The sequence below is a fragment of the Hyperolius riggenbachi genome, chromosome 2 (assembly GCF_040937935.1).
Source record: "Hyperolius riggenbachi isolate aHypRig1 chromosome 2, aHypRig1.pri, whole genome shotgun sequence".
NCBI classification, from domain to species: domain Eukaryota; kingdom Metazoa; phylum Chordata; class Amphibia; order Anura; family Hyperoliidae; genus Hyperolius; species Hyperolius riggenbachi.
Window position 1 is genome coordinate 550297640 of NC_090647.1, and position 12267 is coordinate 550309906.

The window sequence follows — 12267 nt, forward strand, 5'->3', positions numbered from 1 at the left end:
GCCCCCTTAGGCTGGTCGCACACTTGCAGAAACTGAAGCTTTTTTGGGGGGTTTTCGGCTGAACGCAGTCACACATGCAGTGTATTGCTGTGGGCCTCTCGCGGTTCTGCACATTTTATTTTTTGTTTGGTTTTGTTTTCGTGTTTGCCTTGTGGGTAACAAACCTGCCCGCATTCATCTTTTTTTTTCTGCATGTTGCTATCATTTTGAAATCAATGTATTTTAATCTCATGCATTAATTAAAACATACATAAACGCATTTCTAAGATTGAAAATGCATGTCAAAGACGCACAGGAAGTCATAAACGCTGCAAAGCGCAATTTTGGCGTAACGGTTGCATTTTTGCACAGCTCAAATGTATGCCCAGCCTTGGGTTTAGTAAAGCTCTCTGGAACTACGTGGGACTCGTTCTTGTACCAAAAAGGGGTCCAGTAGAAAACAAGAGTTAACCCCTCAAATTATTTAGAGGCTTGCAAGTGCTCCAGGCCAATTTATTTTAGCACATTTTTTATTTCTTTCTTGTTAAATTTCCTTGCTACCAATTAGTACTGCTGTAATGTGTATTTATGGCCACTTGCCACTAGGTGGTAGTGTGAGACAATAACAGAGGACCTCTGCTTTCAGTTTCTATATTTTCTGCTAGCAGAGAGAGATCAAAGCATTCCAAGAATTTACAGCACAACGAGTTCTGCCGACTGAGGTCAACAGCAGGGCACTTATATCAAAGGAGATAAGTCCTTTGAAGCTGCTAATGGGTTAAAAACCACTATCGCAGAAAATTTAAAACTTTAAAATTACTGTACATTTCCTTCAGAGTAAAATACACTATAATTTACTTTTTTTCCCATGTCCCTGTCAAATCTATTAACCCATTCAGGTTCCGTACTTTTCACGTGAGAAATGTTCACCTCCCATTCATTAGTCTATAACTTTATCACTACTTATCACAATGCACTGATCTATATCTTGTTTTTTCCGCCACCATTTAGGCTTTCTTTGGGGGGTACATTTTGCTAAGAGCCACTTTACTGTAAATGCATTTTAACAGGAAGAATAAGAAAAAACGGAAAAAATTCATTATTTCTCAGTTTTCAGCCATTATAGTTTTAAAATAATACATGCCTACATAATTAAAACTCAAGTATTGTATTTGCCCATATGTCCCGGTTATTACACCGTTAAAATTATGTCCCTATCACAATGTATGGCGACAATATTTTATTTGGAAATAAAGGTGCATTTTTTCCGTTTTGCATCTATCACTATTTACAAGTTTAAAATAAAAAAAATATAGAAATATTTCATCTTTACATTGATATTTAAAAAGTTTAGACCCTTAGGTAAATATTTACATGTTGTTGTTTTTTTATTGTAATGTTTTTTTTTTATAGTAAACATTTTTATTTGGGTAGTTTTGGGAGGGTGGGAGGTAAACAATAGATTTATAATGTAAATGTGTGTTAATTTTAATTTTTTTTTCTTACAGGTGTAGTATTACTTTTTGGCCATGAGTTTGTTTACAAGACGTCACTCTAAGCGTAACACACGCTTAGAGTGACGCATCGGGAAGGGAACGGCCAGAAAAGGCGCAGCTTCCGAGAGAAGCTGTCGCTTTTTCAGCGGGGGAGAGCAATCAATGATCGGGCTCCATAGCCCGATACATTGATATCCTGGCTACCGAATCCGCGGCCGGGAGTGCGCGTGCACGCGCACGATCGGCCGCGGGAGCGAGCATGGTTCCTGGACGTAGAAACTACGTCCAGGAACCAAAATAGGTTAATCTCACTAGTGTATTTCCACATGGGGGATTCTCAGGACAATGGCCTCAATTCACTAAATTTATCTCCTGTCTTTAAAGCTGGATTGTCAATTTTCAACAGCAACTGGTCTGAGTGTATTTAGTGATAAAGATGCTAATCCTGCATTCAAAATGTTCAAAACTTTTTCTGCTGTTATGGTTTGGAGTTATCACATACTTTAGGAGCACTGGCCCTTTCGTAGCCATTGCCATTCAGTTGCATGCTGGGGGTTCTTTTTGTCTATAATATATTCCTCCTCTTCCATGTATTTCCCTGCCTAGCTGCTTATCTGATCCTCTGCTCACTTGTGTTTACAAGCAAGGCTGAGGTGACTCAGCAATTGGAGGAGAAAAGAAAAAAAAAGTTTAGGGAAGAAATGACATCAGGATTTAGCCTCAAACTGGGCAAAAGACATGGTTCCCACCAGGAACAGAATTCTCTTAATTTACTATTTAAAATTCACTGAAATCAAAATGTGGGCAGTAGATCAAGTATTTATCTACTTATATATGTCTTGTTTTCCTTGGCCTATTATGGCTGATCCTCCTGCTTTAATAACGTTTCTGAGCTGTTTCTAGTGTTATCACCATGGAGATAAGGCATGTAGTATTCAGGAAATAATTTACCTCAGCGTAACCACGCAGCAGCATGTGGGCATGGTCGTGGGTGGAGCCAAATGTACAAATGCTGCAGAAGATGGCAGTATTGGTAGCCAGATGAACCCCCCTTCCCAAGGAAATGTTTCCCCGCCCCCCGCATGACATCACGCACGCACCGCAATATTGTCCCTTAGTTCCCCCGCGTAACAACAGTACGCAACGTTGGCTACATAGCTGACACGCATCTGTACAGGCCAGCCAGCGGTGTTGCCCGAGAGGGGATCGAGTCCTGATCCCCCACGGGCGACATAAAATCGATAAGTGTGTACGCACCTTAACACTTGACTCAATTTACAAACAATATCTCGAAACGGAACTGGTTTGTACGTAAGGGACTGTCTGTACTGCATTTGCTATTAAACAGAAGAAGCTGCACTTCACAGTGCTGCCAGCAGGTGGAGGCAGCACTCCTGCAGTAACAAAAGCAGATCTCGAGTATACAGCCCCATTGTAATACAATGGCCACAATAGCCATTTTTTATTTCTATTATGTATTTATGAAGCACTTACATCTTCTGTAGTGCCTTACAAAGAATATATTTATTTTGGAATCTACCTCTCACAATCTAATCTCAGCCTTATTTACTCACAAATAGAAGTATATGGAGGCTGCCATATTTATTTCCTTTTAAACAATACCAGTTGCCTGGCAGTCCTGCTGAGCTCTTTGGCTGCAGTAGTGTCTGAGTCACACACCTGAAACAAGCATGCAGCTAATCCAGTCAGAAACATCTGATCTGCATGCTTGTTCAGGGTCTATGGCTAAAAGCATTATTATTATTTAGCATTTATGTAGCGCCGACATATTACGCAGCGCTGTACAGAGTATATTGTCTTGTCACTTAACTGTCCCTCCGAGGAGCTCACAATCTAATCCCTACCATAGTCATATGTCTGTGTATGTATGGTGTAGTGTATGTATTGTAGTCTAGGGCCAATTTAGGGAGAAGCCATTTAACTTATCTGTATGTTCTTGGGGTGTGGGAGGAAACCGGAGTACCCGGAGGAAACCCAAGCAGACACAGGCAGAACATGCAGATGTTGACCTGGCTGGGATTTGAACCGGGGACCCAGCGCTGCAAGGCAAGAGCGCTAACCACTATGGTCCAGTGCTGGGACCCCCCCAAAGCTCACCGACAACGGCTTGTTGATGGAGCTGGGCCTCACTGAGCAGGAGGCTCCTCCCTGTGCAGTAGCACAAAGCTGAAGGGGCGTGGCTTTTTCCGCCAAGCCCAAGTTTCTTGGTAATACTCGGGTGTGAGTCGTCCTGCGCAGTGCACCCGTGCTATCTCACGTACAGGATTGCAGCAGTGAGCTTCTGAGGGTCCCAGCTCTGCATCGGTGGCTAACGGGGATCCAGAAGCTTCATACATGACTTTTTATCCTATGAATCTCACATGTTTGCTTTAAGGTGCCTATTAATGATACAATCTCCCAATCACTTGGATTAATTGGAAAAACTTGTTTGGACCGACCAATAGACAGGAAAATGGGCAACAATGGGTAGTGGTTAGCGCTCTCGCCTTGCCAGGGCACTATCTGCACGGAGTTTGTATGTTATCCCCATATCTGTGTGGGTTTCCTCCGGGCACTCTGGTTTACCCGTACATCCCAAAAACCTACAGATAAATTAGATGGCTTCCCCCTAAATTGGCCCTAGACTACAGTGGACATATGACTATGGTAGGGATTAGATTGTGAGCTCCTCTGAGGACAGTCAGTGACATGACTATGTACTCTGTACAGCGCTGTGGAATATTGTCAGTGCTATATAAATATTAAATAATAATAATAAGCAATCCAATCAGACTAGCAGAATCGATCTAAAATTTGGATTAACCAGTGGCGCAGCAACAGGGGATACAAAAGTAGCGACCGCACCGGGGCCCCTGAACCAGAGGGGACCACTAGGGGGGCCTCCTCCATCCATCTCATTAGCTTTTGATAGGTGCTGTGCTGGTAATGAGCACCTCTATACAGTATGTGCATTGCATAGTGCTAATCATTAACAAAACTGTTTTCTGAGGCCTTATTCACATTATGAATCGCCCAGTGCTATCGCAAGCGCAGAGCGTTTTAGTGCGCAATTCTTTCTAGCGATTCCCATAGTTTTTTGAGCGTTGGGTGATTTTGTGTCAGCGTTTTTCTAAGCGCTTTTGCTGAGCGATTTAGATTTTCACTTCCTGATGTCAGTCCGGAACTGAACTCTTTGACCCAGAAAAGAATAAATGCAATGTATTTATTCATGAAAGCGCTGGAGAAATCGCTATACAAAGCGTTTTTTCAAGCGCTTAGCGATTTCCATACACCTTCCATTGAGGCAAAGCACTCAGAAAATGGTACAGGCAGCGCTATGGTGAGCGAAATCGGAAACAAAACGCTCAGATGTGAACATTCTCATAGAGAATCATTGCACAAGCGCTTTTAGAGCGATTCTTACAATCGCAGGCACTTAAAGTGATCCAGAGACAAAGCACCCTCATGTATTTTACCACATATATCAGTGGGAACATTAGAGAAAACAACTACACTGCTCTCTGTTTCATTCTTCACTGCTCAGTCTTCTTGTTATCAGCCCTGATAAAATCCCCGACTGAGCATTCAGTCTGACTTTGCTCAGGAAGCATTATAGCCGAGTCATTATAGCAGAGCCAGAAGGGGGCAGGTTTGGGCTTTAAAATACATCAGAGGAGACAGACTAAGCTATAATGATTCCTTCGCAAAGTCAGACTGAATGCTCAGTCTGGGATTTTATCAGGGCTGATAACAAGCAGGCTGAGCAGTGAAGGTGTTTTCTCTAATGTTCCCACTGATATATACGGTGAAATACATGAGGGTGCTTCGTCTCTGGTTCACTTTAAATAAACCCTGGAAACGCTCATAGTGTGAATAAGCAGACACTGATTTCGCCTCTCTGACACTGCAGCTGTCCTTGGTGAGTTTTAGGGGTCCATATCAATAGAGTGTTTGGGGCCCCATGTAAAAATCTCACTGGGGCCCGAAGCTCCTTAGTTACGCCACTGGGATAGACAAAATGATCGATAGAACAGTTGTTCATCATCGATTGGCACATTCATCGTCGATTGGCACAACAGCACCCGGTCTGAGCTGAAAAGAAGTGAAGGAAGGGGGTGCGAATACTTTGTGAATCCCCCTATAAGTGACTTGCCTGTTGAATCTACACAATTAACAATGGTTAATTTGCATATATTCAGCAGTGTTGCACTGGGAGACATCTCAAGCTCACTCCAACCTGAATTATCACAAATTCTTTTAAGAAAGCAAACTTTTGTTTTTGTGAATCTACACAAGTATCACACATAGTAGCAGCCTTTTCAAATGCTAAAGCACCTGTAGAGACCACAGGGGGCAGCGTGGTGTCAGGACGTGACATTGTCACACTCCGGGTGCAGCTCAGCCAGGGAATCTGGTTATTCAGGTTTTAGGTTTCAGCTGTACCATCCTCATATTTAGAATGAGTGAAAAAATGACACCCCTACGTGCCCTGCATAGACTACATTGTAACTTCTTACACAGTTACACACGAAAAACGGCATTCAAAAATCAGACAACCTCAGAAACTTCCACTTTCAAGGAAACTTAAATGTACCTGAGACAGATGAAAAAGAAAAGTTTTATACATACCGGGGGCCTTTCTCCTCCCTTTTTCAGGCTAATCAGTCTCTCGATGTCCTCCTCCGGCGCTGCCGCCTAGATCCTCCGCTATGGGTCTCGGTAATTTGGAAAATCAGCGCAGGCGGCGGTTCAGCCGCGCGCAATCCCCCGTCATGCTCTCACTGCCGGGAAAGTTCTGAGTCTGCGCAGTAGTACTGCACAGGCGCAAAACAATCCTCTCAGGCACACGAAGTGAGAGGTGTATGAAGGCTGCCATATTTATTTCCTTTTAAACAATACCAGTTCCCTGGCAGTACTGCTGATCCTCTGCTTCTAATCCTTTTTGGCCAAAGACTTGGAACAAGTATGCTTCTGACAAAAATGTCAAGATTTTCCGCATGCTTGTGCTTCAGACAACTACTCATGCCAAAGATCTGCAGGACTGCCAGGAAACCGGTATAGTTTAAAAAGGTAATAAATATGGTAGCCTCCATATAACTCTAACTTCAAATACCTTTTAAAGGGAACCAGAGATGAATATGGAAAAAGATTTTATACATACCTGGGGCTTCCTCCAGCCCCATGCACCTGGATCGCTCCCACGCCACCGTCCTCCGCTACCCGCAGCTACAAGAACCGGGTCCCATCACTGACGTAATCAGGGCCAGCCTACGCAGAAGAAGTGTGCCCTCTACACAGAGCCGGGACGAGCTCCTCCAGCACCCAAGGCTGAGACACCAAAGTGCGCCCCTCCATCCCTCCCACCCCAGCCGTCACACACTGATTGCTATTACACTAAGAGGGCCACAGGGCCCACAACCTCCCCAATACCTTAATATCTAGTTATCTGGCTTGCAGTCACTGCCATGTATCCCCTTTTCTTATTTCTTTCTGCTTCAAACACAATTAGGAATGACAGCTGAATGAATTCTGCGTCCCCTCCTACACTGCGCCCTGAGGCTGAAGCCTCTCCAGCCTCGGCCCGGCCCTGCTACGTATCTCTCCAGCGGCTGCTGCAGAGATACGCAAAGAGCGCACTTCTCCTACGCTAGACTGGCTCCGACTGACGGAAGTGCGGGGAGCCGGTTTTGGTAGCTGTGGGCAGTGGAGGACGGCGTATCCTTATAAGGAGGGTGCACCCTTATAAGTGTGGCCCAAGCAGCAAAAAGTGTAGAACCAGTCCTGGTCGGGGATTGCATGCAGCTACGGACTGACAGGGGAATGTGACTCCCAGCTACCGCAATACTTCACAGGACCGCCCACATTTAAAGTTACACGCCTTGCTATGTAAGCAACACGTGTAACTAAAGAAGGCACGCTCCTTACATAGCAGCGAGCGCTGCTATGAAGTGTGTTTTAACGGCCGCTCCTTCACATTAAACCCCACTGCTTTTGCTGCGCAGCTTAATGAATCAAGCCCTAAGTGTGAAATCTGCAGTGTTTCCACTTCCTGCTTTCATGAACACAGACATAATGTTAACCCCCTGTGTTTACAAATTAGCTGCTCTGCCGAGGCAGAGGAGATTCCTGAGCTGACAGCTGAGAGATCAAATTACAGTTGTGATTGTCACAGATGAGGGGGAATTAGACAGGCTAAACTCTCTCGCATTTCTCTATGTCTTCCTTCTGTCCTGTGCAAGAGTTTAGGTCCACTAGAAGCTACATACAGTACAACCACTAAATCTTCTGGGCGCTGGACAGTGCTATGTGGCCATCAATTCCCTACTTGCCCCCCCCCCCATCCCCCCATCCACACACACACAGACACTGTCCGATACTTCATACTTTTAATCGATAAATTGCCCAGAATCAGTTGAAAGTGAGTGGACCCAATATGTAGAGGTAATAGAAGAGCGACAGATTCGATCAGAGAAGGCGGCCAGCCTACAAGAGGAGGTTCCGTTTGTTACAATCGCATACTTGTGACTTATATTATGGCACCCGGAGTGTGTACGCGGAGGGACCTGGCGACAGCTCGTCGCCAGGTCCCTCCGCGTACACACGCCGAAGAGGGATCAGCTGTGCGACGGAAGCTGTCGCCGACGTTCCTCCCCCGCCTCCGGAAGCTCCGTGTTCTGGACAGAGGTTGCTGTCGCTAGTCCGCATACTTACGCGGACTAGCGACAGTTGCGGTGAAGATTGACCGCGCCAATCGCCTGGTGACAGCAGCGACGAGCGACGGTTCGGGGTGCGCGCCCGTGTTGCGCCTCATACTCACGGGCGACCTGTCGCCGTAACACGCGCGCGCCGCGTGTTTCGGCGACAATTGTAGTCCGTGAGTATGGGCCATTACTCCCTGTAAACCATAAAACAGCATATTATCTCCATCGGAGATCTCTCTCTGTGTATTGGGATGGATTTCAGGTCATGAAAGAGAAAAAAGGAGGAAGGTGATAAACATGTATCTGTTTGCAGAGGGGGAAGTTTATCAGTCAGGCTCAGCCAGTTATACAAGCAGGAAGAATGTGGTTGGGCAGAGCAGGTCAGACCGTGGTGGGGGAGGACTGTGCGCGCTGCATACTGTCACATAGCAAAGGAGGGAGAATACTCCATCTACCTAAAGCTCCATACTCCCCACCCCTCTGGTCCAGCAACATCGCGTTGACGATGGTTGTTCAGCGCCGCCTCTTCCTGCTGGCGATATGCACGACGTCACGCGACGCGCGAACAAGACTTCCAGCAATGGCGGTACTTTGCGTGGAGTCGTTGGGGATCTTAAGGATCCGATACGCCATGACGGTCGTTATCGCTGCATGATCATGAGCCTGTACCCACATCGCATTATCATGGAGATGACTGGCGCTCAAAAAAAAAAATCGCCGTTATCGGGAAAATCGCAATGTGGGTACACAGCTTAAGATGATAACAAGGAACCGATACTGAGACCAGCATTCTGAGGGTCTATTTCCACTGGGTGTCACGCCCGTTTCCAAATTGGACGCGGCACCCATGCTGTTGCGAAGCTTTTGGACGCACTGTTAAATATACAGCTGGCACTATTTTTTTGGGCTGCATGCCAGTTTGGATGCAGCCAATTGATTTCAATAGGCTGCGATTCTGCATTTAAAATTGTCTGCAGAAAACAGCCACAATTCGCGGCTAGTAGAAATAGGCCCTAAACCTACCTACAAACCCAAGAATTTACTTGCTTGAAACAAATTGTGCTTGTGTGATTGTGTCGGGTGACGATCTAGTGTGTGTGCAGGTGTCCCCTGATGTGAACAATCTCATTTTCTATCCTCCTAAGAAGATATCCCAGTTTTGTTTAACCACTTGAGGACCGCGGTGTTAACACCCGTAAAGACCAGGCCATTTTTCATAAATATGCCACTGCTGCTTTAAGGCCAAGCTGCAGGGCCGTCCAACTCAGCACTCAAGTGATCCTCCCCCCTTTTCTCCCCACCAACAGAGCTCTCTGTTGGTGGGGTCTGATCGTTCCCCAATGTTTATTTTTTTTACAAATATTTTTATTCTTTTTTTTTTTTTTTTATAAAAATGCATATTTTTTAAATACTTTTCCCTCCCTCCCCCAGTCAGCCTATCACCGCCGACTGCTTCTGTGTCCCCCAGGGAGAAAGCGGTGTCACACGGTAGATCGCAGCGCTGTACAGGTATATTAGACACCAGTTTCGCCGTCTAACAGTCTCAGAGCGGAAATGCGCGTTCACGCGTTGAGCAGTGGGCAAGAAGTTAATATTTAAATCTACATTTTAAGTTTTTACTGTTTCATTGTCTCTGCTCAATGACACATTCATTGAAGTATGCCAGAGCTAAAATATATTAAAGGGACTCCGAGCTCAAAAAAAAAAGGAAAGTTGTACTCACCATGGGCTTTCTCCAGCCCAGTGCTGGTCGGGAGGTCCCATGCCGGCGTCCTGGCTCCTCTCCTTCTCCCCGCTCCGGAATGGCTGGCAGGCCGCAGCCCGGGCGACACTCTCCCGAGTGTCGGGCTGCTTCTTCCGCATATGACGCGGATTACGTCACACGCCGGCCGCCTCGCGTCATCATGGCGGCCGGCGTGAAAGTACTGCGCATGCGCGCTTTGTTCGCAGGACGCCGGCGTGGGACCTCCCGACCAGCACTGGGCTGGAGAAAGCCCATGGTGAGTACAACTTTCCTTTTTTTTTTGAGCTCGGAGTCCCTTTAACTGCTGACTCTTTTTATCTATCCCCTGCTCATTTACTGCCAGGAAAGTGTTTTATGGCTGTAATTCCTTATCAGTGAGGGTTACGCTATAGTCCAACCTGGTCCTAAACCGGACAGAAGCTGTCACTTGTATACCTGATGTTTACCTCTTTCAGATAGAGAAAGAAAAAAGAAAAACAGTATTGTTGTGTGCTTGGCACTGTACATACACGTGTCTATCTCATCATAACACCTTGGTATTCCTTTAATGCAGCTTAGAATAATGGTAATCTAAAGGTGCCTATTAACAGTACAATTTTTCCTTCAGATTCGATCTTTTGACGCAATTTTTATGATCGAATTGTATAGAGTTCATAAACAAACAGACAACAAAGCTAGAAGTAGAAAGTACCCCATGGCTAGATCGTGCGCTTTTGTGAGAACCCCCTGAAGACCATCCTCAGAGCTTGTGCTACAGACAAATGCTTACATGTAAGGTTACATTGACGCCGGTGCAGCGTAACGGCCACTTTGCAACACGGCTTCCAAGGCCGCTTCTCTCATGAAGCAAGGTGAAACATTTGCATCAGGTGGCAGATATAACAGGGGCAGCATGTTTATAATGTGTGTTTACACTTACATTATACAGTCAGAGCAGGAGGAGAAGCGAGAGGAAAGTGAGGTGAAGAGGTCATCATTGTGGAAAAGCAGCTTGTTGTGCTGTGTGAGGAGTCTGACAGTGAGTGAGGAGGGAGGAGGCAGGAGAGCAGCATTGGGGAAAGCAGCTTGTAGGGCTGGTGCACACCAAAAACCGCAAGCAGATCCGCAAAATGCTAGCAGATTTTTAAACGCTTTTTTTTATTTTTATGAGGCGTTTTGCTAGCGTTTTGCGGATTGCTGCTGCGGTTTTCAGTATAGTAGATTTCATATATTGTTACAGTAAAGCTGTTACTGAACAGCTTCTGTAACAAAAACGCCTGCAAAACCGCTCTGAACAGGCGTTTTTCAGAGCGGTTTGCGTTTTTCCTATACTTAACATTGAGGCAGAAACGCATCCGAAATCCAAAAAATGCCTCACCCAGGCATTTTTTGTTTCTGCAAAACGCCTGCCGCTCTGGTGTGCACCACCCCATTGAGATACATTGACCAAGCAGATCCGCAGCCGCAAGCGGATCTGAAAACGCCCAAAAAGCCGCTCGGTGTGCACCAGCCCGTAGTGCTGTGTGAGGAGTCTGACAGTGAGTGAGGAGGGGGGAGACAGGAGCACATCATTGGGGAAAGCAGCTTGTTGTGCTGTGTGAGGAGTCTGACAGTGAGTGAGGAGGGAGGAGACAGGAGAGCAGAATTGGGGGAAAGCAGCTTGTTGTGCTATGTGAGGAGTCTGACAGTGAGTGAGGAGGTGGGAGGCAGGAGAGCATCATTGGGGAAAAGCAGCTTGTTGTGCTGTGTGAGGAGTCTGACAGTGAGTGAGGAGGGGGGAGGCAGGAGAGCATCATTGGGGAAAAGCAGCTTGTTGTGCTGTGTGAGGAGTCTGACAGTAAGTGAGGAGGGGGGGAGGCAGGAGAGCATCATTGGGGAAAAGCAGCTTGTTGTGCTGTGTGAGGAGTCTGACAGTGAGTGAGGAGGGGGGAGGAGGCAGGAGAATAGCAGTGTTTCATTTGACTTGCACAGCACAAGGAAGAAGGTGGCACTGGTGTCTTGACTAAGGAGGAATGGAGTAGCAGAGCAGTTTGTTTGTCTCAGACTCACAGCCAACCAGTGTGCTATTGTGTTGAGCTGCAGCATGTCATGTGAGAACATTAAATGAGGGTAAATTGTTGGGTGCTGTGCGATTATTCCAAATCTGGGAGGGGGGGGGGGCATCCTCACAAGTTTGCATCAGGCAGCAAAAAGGGGGACCAGAGCTGTAAGGGGGTCCCAACTACGACTTCACTTCCTCTGATGAAGGGGCCCATGCTTCAGATCAGGTGGTTTTGTGGCTACACATGTTATGGGTTTGCAGAACATGATGTCCCCACTTACGACCCTTGCAAGATGGGCAGTGAGGGTCACCAGGGATAGGCAAGGG